Below are 15,938 nucleotides of genomic sequence, written 5' to 3'. Positions count from 1 at the left end.
TTCCCGGTTTGCGGGAAAACAATGCCCACTTTTAGAAAAAAAGAGAAAAAGGAGAGTCCTGCTCCTAGTGCAGAGACCGGGGAAGAGGGGCGCTCCCTGCGCCTTCCCCGAGTCCTGCTTTGATGCTCTTTGAAGCTCGGACCCCTCCGGGGGCCCGAGGAGGCACTCGACTGCACCCGATGTGGTGCGCAAGTGTAGAAAGCTGTTCCTGGGCTGCCGGGAGGCTTCTGAGGGAACTAGAGACGGCTGGTGCCCCGGGGGCACTCCCAGGAGCAGGACGTGCCTCGGGGGCGCCGAGAGGACCACGCTTGCTCCATTTACTTTTTTACGTACCCCGGGGGCACTAGAAAAAGCACGGACACTGCGCTAAAGGAAGATTCAAAGCCCGGTTTGTGACGGTGATTTCAGGGATCCAAATAAAGCGCTTTTCAAAGCGCTAAGGCAAATCTACAGCCCGGGCTGCGGAGGTGATTTTCTACAGCAATTTAAGAGAGAGTGCTTTTTCCAAGCACTTTGGGCAAAGCTGTAGAGATTGTTGCAGGGGTGAGGGGCCACAGCACCGTGCCCCTGGGAACAAGCATGAGCACAAAGAAGCACAGGGCTGGTGGGCCCACCTATAGGCCAGCACAAGGGGTGCAGATGGTGGCAGTTCCTCCTAGTGACCAGGAAGGTCACAGGTCAGCACAGCAGCAGCAGTCCAAGGTGGTTTCCTGGTGAGTCCATTCATCAGCATTCTGTGTCCAGTTTCAAGTCCCAAGAATGTTCAAATTGTGGGGACAATTCCCCTGTACTTATACTGGGTTTACAGTGTGTTTTACAATGGTAGGAAGAGGAGGTTCCAGCCAGTTACAACTGGTTCTGGGAGTGCCCCTTCTCTCCTTTCAGCACAGGCTCCAAACATCAGTGGGGGGGTTAACAACACTATTGTGTGAGGCCAGGGCACAGCCTTTACAAATGCAGGTGTGCCCCGCCTCTCCCTTCTCTCAGCCCAAGAAGGCTTTACAATATGTAGATGCACCTCTGTGACACCTCCACACTTGTATAGCGCACTACTCACCCGTTAGGGTCTCAAGGCGCTGTACGCATACCGCTGTGGAACCCCTCCTGGCTTTTCCCTGTGAGGCACCCACTCCTGGACAGCCTCAGGGTGAAGGCCGGCATCCAAGCACTGTGAGGGCCGTTGTGGAGATTAAGCAAGCTATTGCCCAGAGTTACAGAGTGGGACCCATTAATTAGATGAGGCACCAATGTGAGAATTATCTGGTCCAAGGGAATTGATCCCAAGACCCCCCGAGGTGGGAATTGAACCCTGGTCCTGGGCCAGATCTCTGCATCAGGGTCTGCCACTCTAACCATGGTGCCACACTTCTCCACTTCCCTGTGTTCAGGCTGTCTGAGAAGTATGCACAAAGCCCCAGCTGTAAGTCTGCCCAGACGTGGATTGGAGGCAAGCTGCAAAACACCAAAGTCATAAGCACAGATAAATGTGCACTTTCTAGAAGTGGCATTTCTATGATAGTAATAAAAAATACACCCACACCAGTAAGCAGCATTTCTCACCACTATCACAACCATACCAAACATGCCTACGCTACCCCTCATAAATCAGACAATACCCCTTACACATAAGGCAGGGTATTTCCAATTCAATCCTATGAGGAGGCAGCACTCACAGCAGTGAGACACCAAGTTAGGCTGTTTGTCACTACCAGGACAGGCCACGCAACATGGCACATGTCCTGCCTTCTACATAAATGGCACCGTGCCCAAAGGGCTAGCTAGGGCGTACCTTAGGGGTGACTTACATGTAGTAAAAGGGGAGTTCTGGGCCTGGCAAGTAAATTTAGATGCCAGGGCCCTGTGGCAGGAGACTGCACACACAGGCTCTGCGCTAGCAGGCCTTAGATAGGCTTGACAGGCTACTTCATTGGGTGGCGCAAGCAGCGCTGCAGGCCCACTAGTAGCATTTAATTTCCAGGCCCTGGGTAAAGGGATACCACTTTACAAGGGACTTATAGGTAAATTAAATATGCCAATCAGGTATAATCCAATCATACCAATTTTGTAAGGGAGAGCACATGCACTTTAGCACTGGTTAGCAGTGAAAAAGTGCTCAGAGTCAAAACGTCAGCCAACAAAGGTCAGAAAAATAAGGAGGCAAAAAGCAAAAAGTCTGGGGAATGACCCTGTAAAAGGGCCAGGTCCAACAATCTATCTGAGTTGGAAAAGTCTTTTTGGTTTCTAAATGGTTATGTAATCAATTATGAATTGTAAATTAGAGAATGTATGAAAGAGGTGTATCCCTCCTATTTGGGAGTCACAGTGGAATGCATCAATGACTTGCGACCGAAACTGAAGCCACAAGCCATAGAACAGAAGGGGTCCATCAAAAAGGATGGTATCTGATGCACAAAGATGACAGCGTCTCAGTGGGTCAGCTTCTTATTTTGCAATCATGTTAAGCAGCCTCGGGTTGGGAGGGAGGAGGGGACTACACCGTTATTCAATGGATATGTGCATACTGCCCGATGCGTCCCCACTTGTCCTTTTAATTGACATAGGCCACTTTTCTTTGAAAACGTTTCCTTATTAAAATACATGCCACCATCCCTGCATTTGCAGTCATTCACATGGGGTTGCAAATTACTAACATCCTCATTTGTTTTCATTAAATAGGTCATTTAATGACCCTCTACGGATACAAATGTTGTGTTGTAACCCATTCCTACATAGGTTGCTTTCCAAATAACAGGCAAGTGCGCAGTTTGCACCCACTATATGTGTAATTCCTGTACATCCATCAGGCCCTAAGTTCACTCTGAGATTGGGCAAACGGCAGCAAAATGAGCCCAGTTGCAAAAGTGAGCCCAGGGAAATTTCAATTCATGTGCAATAGGTTTTGTTGTTTGTACCGATGAGTGCCAAAAATACTGAAACGTGTCAAGAGTATGCTAAACACATTGAAGCGACAGGGTCACCCACACACCACAGGCTGATGCCCACATAGCATCATACAAACATTAAGAGGCATATTTAAGGAGCCTCTAGCACCATCTTATCACCGCCATAGCGTAATTTTTTTTTTATGTTAATGCGGTGCTAAATTGGCTTTTTCCATGCAACATATTTTCAAAGTGGCTAAATGCATGCATTGAGCCACTTTGTAAACCCTTGTTCCACATTATGCCTGCGCCAGACATAATGTATGCAAGGGGTGGGGGTTCTGGGACTAGGAGGCCCCCAAAAATGGTGCAGTAAAATTTAACAAATCTCACTGCACCATTTTTGCGTCATTTAAAATGCCTGCTCAGAGCAGTCGATAAAATGAAGCACCCGTAGAAACCTATGGGGCTCCTTGCACTTTTCTACACTAGTGTCAAAATTGTTGACACTAGTGTAGCAAAGCGCACAATAGCATCAACAATTTTGACGCTATTGTGCTAATGACCGCCATGGTTGCAACTATGGTGTCGTTAGGTGCCAATAGGGGGGGTGCAGAAAAAGTGGCGCATCAGCTCTGATGCGTCACTTTTTCATACATACGGGCCTAAATGCCAGAGTGCGAGAGCAAGAGACAGAGTGGCAGAAACCACACATACGTCTGATGGTCTAGCCCTAATTTAATTCCGGTTCATAGCACCCACAAACCTAAGTTGATGACACTTAAATACAACTAGAACACATTTGAAAGAATACTTCAAGATCCCCCTGCAAAATACATATAGGGGGTCATTCTGACCCCGGCGGGCGGCTCCCGACGCCCGCCTGGAGGGAACCGCCAGAAGACCGTACCGCGGTCAAAAGACCGCGGCGGTCATTCTGGGTTTCCCACTGGGCTGGCGGGCGACCGCCAAAAGGCCGCCCGCAAGCCCAGTGGGAAACAGCCCTCCATGAGGATGCCGGCTCCGAATGGAGCCGGCGGAGTGGAGGATGTGCGACGGGTGCAGTGGCACCCGTCGCGTATTTCAGTGTCTGCAATGCAGACACTGAAATACAAAGTGGGGCCCTCTTACGGGGGCCCCTGCAGTGCCCATGGCATTGGCATGGGCACTGCAGGGGCCCCCAGGGGCCCCACGACACCCCTCACCGCCATCCTGTTCCTGGCGGGCGGAACCGCCAGGAACAGGATGGCGGTGAGGGGGTCGGAATCCCACATGGCGGCGCAGCAAGCTGTGCCGCCATGGGGGATTCCCAGGGCAGCGGAAAACCGGCGGGAGACCGCCGGTTTTCCTGTTCTGACCGCGGCCGAACCGCCGAGGTCAGAATGCCCAAGGGAGCACCGCCAGCCTGTTGGCGGTGCTCCCGCGGTCCCCGGCCCTGGCGGTATTTACCGCCAGGGTCGGAATGACCCCCATAGTCACTCTAAATTTATTGCACCATCATATTGACACCTGAAGGTCATTTTTGGGCAACTTGGCTCCTAAATATATTTTTTGAGGCAGCCAACAGCATGGCCACCTTGACAGTTCGTTCCTACTGTATAGATATGTAGTCAGAACACAGCACCCGATAGCGGCCCACAAACCCAGTGATCATAATATCACATTACACATTACTTGCATTGTCAATGGAGAATCGCACAATGAATTAGGGAGGGTGTGTTTAAGTGAGGACACCCTGTACTCTCACAGTTTAACCTCACCTGTTCAGGTAACATACAATAATACTGCACCCCCACCAAGACCTCCGATTCTTCATCTAAAGCGTGTTAACCTTTGTAGGAAAGTACCATCTTGCCTGGCATGTTACCCCCATTTTTCACTGTCAGGGTCTTGGGGAGGGTTATTTTTCTAACTCTCACTATTTTCTAATAGTCCCAGCGACCCTCTACAAGGTCATATAGGTTTGGGGTCCATTCGTGGTTCGCATTTCACTTTTGGAGTATATGGTTTGTGTTGCCCCTATCCCTATGTGTCCCCATTGCATCCTATTGTAACTATACATTGTTTGCACTGTTTTCTAAGACTATACTGCATATTTTTGGTATTGTGTATATATATCTTGTGTATATTTCCTATCCTCTCACTGAGGGTACACTCTGAGATACTTTGGCATATTGTCATAAAAATAAAGTACCTTTATTTTTAGTATAACTGTGTATTGTGTTTTCTTATGATATTGTGCATATGACACTAAGTGGTACTGTAGGAGCTTCACTCGTCTCCTAGTTCAGCCTAAGCTGCTCTGCTAAGCTACCATTATCTATCAGCCTAAGCTGCTAGACACCCTATACACTAATAAGGGATAACTGGGCCTGGTGCAAGGTGTAAGTACCCCTTGGTACTCACTACAAGCCAGTCCAGCCTCCTACAACCTTCTATTGTTGTAACGTCACAATTGTCGTAACAATTTTGTCTATTTTTATTATGCATTCCTCCACCGTTGCCTAATGTCTATGTCCTTAATGATAACTTTAGAGCCTTTTGGATCTGCCAGAGCGGGCTGGCAGATGTTTTACCTTCCAGACCTTTCACATTAATCTTTAATCCAGTTCCGTCCACTCCGGAGGTGCTGTCTGTCTGCAAATGTCATCAATCACTTTAAGCAAGACTGACATTCAGCAACAGCAGAACTCATCTCTCGCCTATCAATTTCCTTTCAACTAACTCTCTAAACACCATGAAGCACATGACAGCAATTTGCCACTCTGCATATTTTAACTCATCAACTGGGCTAGAACACATCACATCTTTTATCCCTCAGGATAGGTACATATTTGTTAAAAGTTCGTGCTTATTTAACGCATTTACTTATAAGCACTGATAGAAAAATGTGCTCAGAAATGTGCACGGCATGAATGATGTTACACAGGTAATGAATGTTTGGATGTTTACATGGTAGGGAAAATAGCAGGTTAGCTCATAATAAATTGTGCCAAATGATGGATCTGTTTTGAGACAACCAACAAAAGTCAAAAGAATATATATCCTACACGGTCAAATGTAATGCGAAAGTGTAATGTGTGGGCAGCTCTTTGCACATTTACATATTTATGAGTCAGTGGGTGATTTACACATCCTGATTTTTTTTAATGGGCAAGTGCCTATTCAGTGGTATTTTGAGCTCTTCCAATGATTATACTGCATGCATGCTGCATGTATGCTTGGTGGCAGAGCGAAGTGCTCAACAGGTAGGTTTAGAACGGAAGCAGCAGAGGGTTTCTTTTGGTCAAACAATTGTAATTTGCTGTTACATATTTGGGCCCATATTTATACTTTTTTAGTGCCGCATGTGCGCCGCTTTTTGACGCAAAAACGGCGCAAACCTACAAAATACAATTGTATTTTGCAAGTTTGAGCTGCTTTTGCGTCAAAATATGACGCAAATGCGGCGCTAAAATAGTATAAATATGGGCCCATGTTTAGCGTTGTTGGTGTGCAGCATGATAGCTTGTCAGGTAGGCAGGGTTCAAATCGTTTATTGGTTTGACAACTAATATCAGCAGTTTGTATACAACCCTACTGCTGGCGAGAGGCAGATGGCCTGCTGTTGGTCGTTAAAGGTGGGGCAGAGATTAATTTATTTAAAAAAATATAAAAATACGTGCCAGGGCCCTTTTCAGGAGGCCACTGTAGCTTATATCATCCATTGCCCTTGCCAGCGCTGCCAATGATAGTATCAACACAACAACTAGAGATAGCACTCTTACAAGTGTGACAATTCAGACCATTCCAGGCCTCCAAAGCTATAAGAATCGCTTGGGTGGCAGGTATTACTCATTTTTAATGTATATTGAAATAATAAGCAACTTTTGTTAAGCTTATCTCTAAACTAGACAGACCACTACCATGTGGCAGACTGTCAAAAGTGCAGCTGTTGACAATTAAGTACCGGTGTCGAGCACCAGAAGCCACTGGTTCAAATTAAGCACTAGGACCCAGATTTACCAAATAGTCATGCAGCGCAGTGCAGCAATGACAAATGCTGTGCTGCATGGAGGGAGGGAGCAGTAGAGCGCCAAGTTTACAGTAATGTGGCTCTCTCATACCCTCTCCCTAGCGCCGGACCAGATTTTAGCTGCTGTGCGCCACACACTCACCTTTGCACCAATGTGCAAGGGTGTGTGCGGAGTGTAGCTGGTTTTTGTCCCGGATAGGTACCCTTCCAGTACAAAATACTATGCTTAGGCACACTTTAAAAACTTTTCCCACGTTGCATGTGTGCTTCATAGTGCACCACGCATGAAAACTTGAAAAAGAAAGGAGAAATGAAAGCATTTCTCCTTTTAACATCTGCTTTAAAAAGGTTTTAACTTTTGGTGCAAAACCCTGTCTACTATTGTTTATAGATAGGGTTTTGCATCAAAAGGCATGGGTGGTTGCATGGGAATGGCCATGCACCACCCATTTAACACCCCCTTGGCGCTAAGTAATGCAAAGCAGTGCTTTGAGTTACTTTTAGGGTACTTTCCAGTGCAGAACTAAGTTGCACTGGCTGCCCTGGTGGCCGGTGCACTCCAGATTCCGGTGACTACAGGCACCACTGGTCCCGGAGATGTTGTGGCTGAGGTGCTACGTTAGGATCTGGAGAGTCGGGCCCTAGAAGATGGACGGGGTGGCGGAGGTGTGGGAAAAAGGTCAAGGTTGGACAGGAAAAGTTTTCTGGAAACACTGGGACGGGTAGCTGGAGGGGGTTTGGGAGTGGAGGAAGAGGTTGTGGTTGTAGGAGGTGTTTGTTTGGTGACTTTGGGTTTGGCATGCGCTGGAGGCTGTCGTGAGGTGGATGGCTGTTGGGCGGGTGTGTGCCTGCGTTTGTGTATCTTGGGAGGTGGCGTCACAGACACACTGGGAGAGGACACAGGGGACATGTGAATGGCAGTGGGGGTGGTGACTGCACATGAGTGGGGTGTGGTGGTGTGTGTGCTGGTGATGGCAGTAGTGGCTGTAGATGTAGTGCATGCAGGTGTGAGTGTAGACGAGACTGGGAGGGAGGAGGGAGACGAGGAGGAGGGGGACACAATGGAGGCAGTGGATGTTGGTGTGTCTGCATGTGTGTGATGCTTGCATGAGTGCCTGTGGGATGTGTGGTGCTTATGTTTGCCTGAGCTTCCCTTGTGTGTTGACGTGTGTGCATGCTGGTCTGAAGGTATGCTTGGGATAGGCTGAGGTAGAGGGGATTGGGTCTGGGTGGAGGAAGTTGGAGGAGGGAGGCTAGACACAGGGACAATGGCTGCCATTAGTACTGAGGCCAGAGTCTGAAAAGCTCGCTGGAGGGCCGCCTGACCAGAATGAATGCCCTCAAGGAATTCATTTGTTTGTTGCAACTGCCTTTCTACACCCTGGATGGCATTCAAAACGGTAGACTGCCCAACAGTGAGGGACGTGAGGAGGTCAATGGCCTACTCACTGAGGGCAGCAAGAGTGTCTGGGGCAGGGGCTGAGGTGCCTGGGGCGAAGGTGATGCCCACCCTCCTGGGTGAGCGGGCACGGGACAAAGGCTGAGGGGCTGCTGGGAGGGCGGTGCTGTTAGGAGGGGTGGCGGCTGTACCTGTAGATGCGGCGGGCACAGATGTTGCCACCACCACAAGGGAGCTCCCATCAGAGGACGAGTCCGTGTCACTGGTGTCAGCTCCTGTCCCCGCCATGGAGCTCCTCGCCCTCCGTCTCACTGGTGAACTCCGAGTCCATTGACTCGCCCTCCAGGGCCATGTGGGATGCAGCTCCCTCCTGCTCTGATGCCACTGCTCCTCTGCCTGATGATGCTAATGCACACAAGTACAGGGAGACCACAAAAAGGGGGGGACGACAGAATAAAGACATGTTGAGTGCATGCATTACCGCTACCGTTGGCGGACACGACAGACACAGAAGCCCCCTGCACTACGCCACGCACTTGGGCTCCACTGTTCAGTCCCTGGGACATGGCCTACAAGGCTATTGATGACATCTGCACACATGGATGACACAGGAGATGACTAGGTGTACTTGGCACTGTACACAGGTGGGGTGGGGTGCCACAGGATCTGCCAGAACAAGGGTACCTTGCCTACTAAACTCGCCCTGGCCTAAGGAAACCCACAGCCCACCTCCCCCACCCAGACACCTCCACTGCGCGCAAAATCAGCAGAATGAGAGTGTACTCACCCCCTTGTGGCTGCTGTGATGCCCCCAGGTGCCCATCCAACTCCAGGTATGCCACCGCCACGATCCTGAACATCAGGGGGGTCATGGTGCGACGGGCACCCCTCCCACGTTGGAAAGCCATCCCCAGCTGGGCCTCCGCCGTCTTCTTGCTCCAGCTGCGAATGTCCTCCCATCTCTTACGGCAGTGGGTGCCCCGTCTGTGGTAGACCCCCAGGGTCCGGACGTCCTTGGCGATGGCACGCCAAATATCTTTTTTCTGGTGGGCGCTGAACTACATGAATTGTACGGGGGGAAAAGAAAAGTTATTACCAAATGCACCATCACAGTCATTGGCCCCCATCCCTACCCTTGCCATGATGCATCTGCGCTCTCACCGTCGTTTCATGCACGCCTCAATCCCCCCCATCTTTCATCCACCCCACTCCACATAGGCATAGCCCATACAGCATGCTCCCAGTGTATTTACCTGTTTGTCTGGAGGACCGTAGAGTAGCGTGTACTGGGGGAGGACCCCATCCACGAGTTTCTCCAACTCCTCCAATGTGAAGGCAGGGGCCCTTTCCCCAGACACTCAAGCCCTGGTCGCTTCCAGACACAGGTCACAGCAGTATTGTAAGTCCTCTCCTGTTGAAGGTCAGGTAGCAAGTGAGTAAACAGATAGAAAATGGCTGTCATGTCCACGGCGGTGCGTACCGTCACTGCCGGCGTACATCACCATTGGCTACTGGAACCCATAGGGCCCAATGATAACCAATGTGGTGTTGCACGGTGGTCGTTGACCGCCTCCCGCAATGGCGCACAACGTCAGTGGAATTACCTCATTTCCACTTTTTTTCCTCCTCACAGGTCAGGCGGCCGCCATTTTCAGAGGGGAACAGGCCATGGCACCTAACTGCGTCACAGCAGACATAGGCACATTAACGGACCTACACGTTCACATACTGTTTCTGTCACAAAATGCAAGGCATTTTACTCAGAGGATATCTTTGAATATGACCATCTGCTTACCGTTTTTCACCCTAGAGTTCAACCACTGAGGATGAATAGGGTATGGAGATGTGCCCCCATGTACAGACCCCTGGTGGACCTGGCAACAATGAAGGACAGGCACATTATCCTAACCTACAGACTTGATAGGGCCACAATCCAAGAGCTGTGTGCCCAATTGGAGTCAGACTTGATCTCAGCTATCCGTCACCCCACTGGGATCCCCCCTCTTGTGCAAGTCCTATCAGTGCTACATTTCTTGGCAAGTGGCTCTTTCCAAGCGACAGTGGCCATGGCAACAGGGATGTCACAGCCTGTGTTCTCAAACGTGCTGACCAGAGTGTTGTCTGCCCTGATGAAACACATGCGCAGCTAAATCGTATTCCCCCAGGTGGAGGATTTGGCCACAGTGAAGGCTGACTTCTATGCAATGGGACATATTCCCACCTTCATTGGTGCTATTGATGGTACACATATTGCCTTTGTCCACCCCTGGAGCAATTACCAGGAGTTCAAGAAATCGAAAGAACTTTCACTCTCTGAATGTGCAGATAGTGTGCCTGGCAGACCAGTACATCTCCCATGTGAATGCAAAGTATCCTGAGTTTGTTCATGATGCCTTTATCCTGAGGAATTGTAGCATTCCATATGTGATGGCTCAACTCCAGAGGCACAGGGTGTGGCTAATAGGTGAGCCCATGGTCCCCACCCAGTGTCTGTTGGTAAATGGTTGTGGATTTGGCCCTAAGGGTGAGTGTCCGGCTAACAGGTATCCCTCAATATTTACAGGTGACTCTGGTTACCCCAACCTCTCGTGGCTACTGACCCCAGTGAGGAATGCCAAGGCAAGGGCAGAGGAACATTACAATGAGGCACATGGGCGAACAAGGAGGATCATTGAGCGCACCTTTAGCCTCGTGAAGGCCAGGTTCAGGTGCCTCCATCTGACAGGTGGATCCCTGTGCTACTCACCCAAGAAGGTGTGCCAGATCATCGTTGCATGTTGCTTGTTGCACAACCTGGCCTTGAGACGCCAGGTGCCTTTTCTGCAGGAGGATGAGGCTGGAGATGGTCTTGTGGCAGTGGTGGAGCCTGTGGACAGTGACGAAGAGGAGGCAGAGGAAGAGGATGTGGACAACAGAACAACTATAATTCAACACTACTTCCAGTGAAACACAGGTAAGACATTGTACCTGGCCACTTACCGTACCCTTTGGCATCTCTATTTTCAGATATCTGTACCCCACTCTGGCTCCTAGTGTGTTTACTGCTGCCCACTACAGGTCATACCTATGTATACATAACTGTACAGTTGAATTTCAATGTTTACAGCTTGTTAAACAAATACATACTTCAATCAATCGACAGACTCCATACTTGTATTTGTTCCAAGGGTGTTTATTTAGGTGCTAAGGTCATAAGTGGAGGGGGTATTGCAATGGGCTGGGTTGCTGATGGAGGAAAGACCAGGATAGAGTCCAGTCTATTGATATCACCAGTGCATTGTCCAAGGGGGCATAGGAAGTGGAGCAATGGCAGTTCAAGGTGGACGGGGTGATAGAGTGGGGCACAAGGGTGACAATCAGGAGAGTCTTATTTCCTGGCGGGAGTCTTGGCAATGGTCTCTGGCTTCTGCCTGGATCGCAGGGAACATTTGCAGGGTGGTTCTCCATTTGCAGGGGGAAGGGTGCTGGTGGCCTGTTGGTCTTGTGGCGGGCCTCCTGTCCACTGGCAGAGGGGGAAGGCTGTTCAGTGTTCTGGCTAGTGTCAGGGGCCCGTTGGTCTGCCACTGCCTCCCTCATACTGGTGGCCATGTCTGCCAGCACCCCTGCAATGGAGAACAGGGTGGTGGTAATGGCTTTCAAGTCCTCCCTGATCCCCTGCCTGGATCGCAGAGACCTTTTGCCTGTGGTTCTCCTTCTGCAGGGGGAGGGGTGCTGGTGGCCTGTTGTTCCTGTGGCGGGGCCTCCTGTCCACTAGCGTCAGTGGAAGTGGAAGGCTGGTCATCGGTGTGGCTAGTGTCCAGGGCCCGTTGGTGTGCCACAGCCTTCCCTCATGGTGTTGGCCATGTCTGCCAGCACCCCTGCAATGGTGTCCAGGGTGGTGTGGATGTCCCTCAGGTCCTCTTTGATCCCCAGGTACTGTCCTTCCTGCAGCCGCAGGGTCTCCTGCATCTTGGCCAGTTTCTGGCCCATGGACTCCTGGGAATGGTGGTATGCTCCCAGGATGTTGGTGAGTGCCTCGTGGAGAGTCGGTTCCCTGGACTTGTCCTCCCCCTGTCGCACAGCAGTCCTCCCAGCTTCTCTGTTGTCCTGTGCCTCTGTCCCCTGAACCGTGTGCCCACTGCCACTGACCCCAGGTCCATGATCATCCTGTGTTTGTGGGGTGCCTGGGGTCCCTGTAGTGGTGGACACACTGCTGATCGACCAGTCCTGGGGACAGTGGTATGGGCTCGCCAGGTGGGTGCTGTGGTGGTGTTTCCTAAGGAGGGAGGCTCTGTGGTAGTATGGGACTGTGCCCGGGTAACCGACTGTCCAGAGGTCCCTGATGGGCCAGGTTGGTCATCCTGATCCAGGCGTGCAGAGCTGCTGTCATCACTGTGGGCCTCTTCGTGGGGAGGACTAGATGTTGCTGGCACCTCCTCTCCGGTGACGTTTTGTCGGGGTCCTGTTGGGATGTAAAAGCTGTGTTATTGTTACTGCGTGTGACATCTTATGCATGGTTATGTTTCCCCCTATGGTTGTTATTACCAAGGCAGCTTTGGCTTGTGTGAGTTGGTTTTTGGTTGGCTTAGTAATTGTCACTAGTGTGCATGCTGTGGTGATGGGTGTCCATGCAGGGCTGTGAGTGGTGTCCATGCATTGGCGGTGCATGCACTGCTGGTTACTGGGATGGGTGGGTTCTGATGGTGGGGTATATGTGAGATGGTGGGGTGATGGGGTGAGGGTAAGGGTGTGAGTATGTGATGGCATGTAGGTGGGGGGGTGAAAGTAGTAAAGAGTTGACTTACCAGAGTCCAGTCCTCCTGCTACTCCTGCCAGGCCCTCAGGATGCATTATTGCCAAGACTTGCTCCTCCCATGTTGTTAGTTGTAGGGAAGGAGGTGGGGATCCACCACCAGTCCTCTGTACTGCTATCTGGTGTCTAGCTACCACGGAACGCACCTCCACCCGTAGGTCGTTCCACCTCTTCCTGATGTCATCCCTTGTTCTGGGGTGCTGTCCCACTGCATTGACCCTGTCCATGACTCTCCGCCATAGCTAAATCTTCCTAGCAATGAATGTCTGCTGCACCTGTGATCCGAATAGCTGTGGCTTCCTCCACCATGACCCTTAGCTCCTCCTCTGAGAATCTGCGGTGTCTTTGTGGTGCCATGGGTGTAGTGTGCATGGTGTGTGTGAGGGTGTGTGGGGTGATGTGTTAGGGTGTGTGCTGTGAGGTGCGTGGATGGTGTATGGGTGATGGTGTTCTGTGGCTCTGGTTCTATGGGTGCTCCTTGTGTGTCTCTCTCTCTGTTGTAAATTGTTTGTAGTGGTAAAGGGTTGTGGGTAATGTGGGTGTGTGTTTTATAGTGGTGTGGGTGTGGTGTGTGTATGTGTGTAAGGTGTGTGTAGTTTGAATCGTCCAATGTGGTGTTGTTTTGTATGTGTGTGTGTATTTTGAGCGCTGCGGTATGTACCGCCAATGATTTATCGCAGTTGAATGTCCGCCACGGTGATTCGTGGGTTATAAGGCTGTGGGCGTAGTTCTGTTAGAGTAACGGTGTGGGTTTTTGGTACCGCCAGCTTATCACTGAACTTTGGGCTGGCGGACTTGTGTGTGTCTATATAGTGGCGGATTTCTATGTGTGGGTCATAATACATGTAGCGGTATACCGCCGCGGTCGCGGTATGTTGGAGGCAGTCAGCATGGCGGTAAGCGACACTTACCGCCAATGTCATAAAGAGGGCCATAGTGTCAGAATGCTCTTTGATCTACCATACTTGTACTCTCTGGAAGCTGGTTAACTGTGCTCAATGAAGCCAGGAATAGGATGATTTAACACAGGTCGTGTTTACTGTAAGGCGATAATTTCAAAGCCACACAAAAAAGCTAGGAAGTCAGGTAACAGAAGTTTCTGCAAGAGGCCACTAATGTTTCAGGAGCACAAAGATAGAGATAACAGCTCAAGGCGTGAGGGTGCTGATGTCTTGATTCAGTCTGAGTGCCTGCAGGACATTATTGATGGCAGCCAGTTCCAGTTGATCCTTAGGAGGTTGGCTGTTGCACCCCTTTGCTCTCTAAGAGTTGTGGTGATAAGGTGTCTGAATCTTTGCCAAAACCACAGGATAGTTGATTACTTTAAAGGTCGTGATCTTGATGCCCCATGCATTGAAGGCCACAGTTCTAGATAAAGGCCGTCATTACAACATTGGCGGTAAAAGCCGCTTACCGCCGTGTAGAAGTCCGCCAACACACTGACGCAGCCGCGGAATTCCGCCACAGCTATTATGACCCACAGCACGGAATCCGCCAATATTCAGACACCCACACAAGTCCGCCACACCAAAGGTCAGTGATAAACTGGCGAAAACAAAACCTCCACCATCACGCCAACAGAAATACGCCCACACTATCATGACCCACGAATCCATGCGGCGGTCTTTCAACAGCGGTATTCCATTGGCGGTACACACCGCCACGCTCAAAATACACATACATCTCCAAAACACAGCCACATTGGACAATTCGAAATACACACACCTGATACACATACACACACCACTCCCACACACCCAATACAATATAAAACAAACACCCACATCAGCCACAAACCCTTACAACCACAATTACCGAGAGAAGGCCAGAGAGAGACACCACCATCAACAATACTAGCATCCTCAAGCACCCAACACCATCACCCACATAACTTCCACGCACCTCACACAACACACCACTACATATCAGCACACTTATCACCCCACACATCACCCACACCACCCCATGGCACGGCAAAGACACACCAGGTTCTCGGAGGAGGAGCTCAGGGTCATGGTGGAGGAAATCGTCCGGGTAGAGCCACAGCTATTCGGATCACAGGTGCAGCACACCTCCATAGCTAGAAAGATGTAGCTATGGCGCAGAATAGTGGACAGAAACACCACCACAGCACCCACCCAGCGGGCCCATACATCCGTCCCCAGGACACGTCAATCAGCAGTGTGTCCACCACTACAGGGAACCTAGGCTAACCCACCATCCCAACAACAACAGGGACCTGGGGGCAGTGGCAGTGGGCACACAGTCCAGTGGACAGAGGCCCAGGAACACCGGGGAACTGGGAGGGCTGCTGTGCGACAGGGGGAGGACAGGCCCAGGGAATCCACTCTCCACGAGGCCCTCTCCAACATCATGGGAGCCTACCACCACTCCCAGGAGACGATTGCAATGGTACTGGACAAGTTTCAGGAGACCCAGCGCCTGCAGGAGGAACAATATTTGGGCTTCAGGGAGGAACTCAGATCCATCAATTCCACCCTGGGCACCATCGTAGTGGTGCTGAAGGAAGTACTCAACACCAGGAGGTACACTGTGGCACTACAAGGGGCCCCTGACACTAGCCTGGACGATGAACTGCCCACCACCTCCGCCGGCGCGGAGGCACCGCCACAGGACCACCACACCAGCACCCCACCCCCTGCAGAGGGAGAACCACCTTGCAAACGGTCCCTGAGATCCAGGACAAAGACAGAGAACAATGCCAAGACCTCCGCCAAGAAATGAGTCCACCCTGATTGTCATCCTTCTGTCCCACTTTGTCACCCTGTCCATCCTTAAACTGCCCCAGCTCCACTTCCTATGTCCGTTTGGGCAATGCACCTGTGAGAC

The sequence above is a fragment of the Pleurodeles waltl genome, chromosome 2_1 (genome assembly GCF_031143425.1).
Source record: "Pleurodeles waltl isolate 20211129_DDA chromosome 2_1, aPleWal1.hap1.20221129, whole genome shotgun sequence".
Taxonomy (NCBI): domain Eukaryota; kingdom Metazoa; phylum Chordata; class Amphibia; order Caudata; family Salamandridae; genus Pleurodeles; species Pleurodeles waltl.
This window is presented reverse-complemented; position numbering follows the sequence as displayed.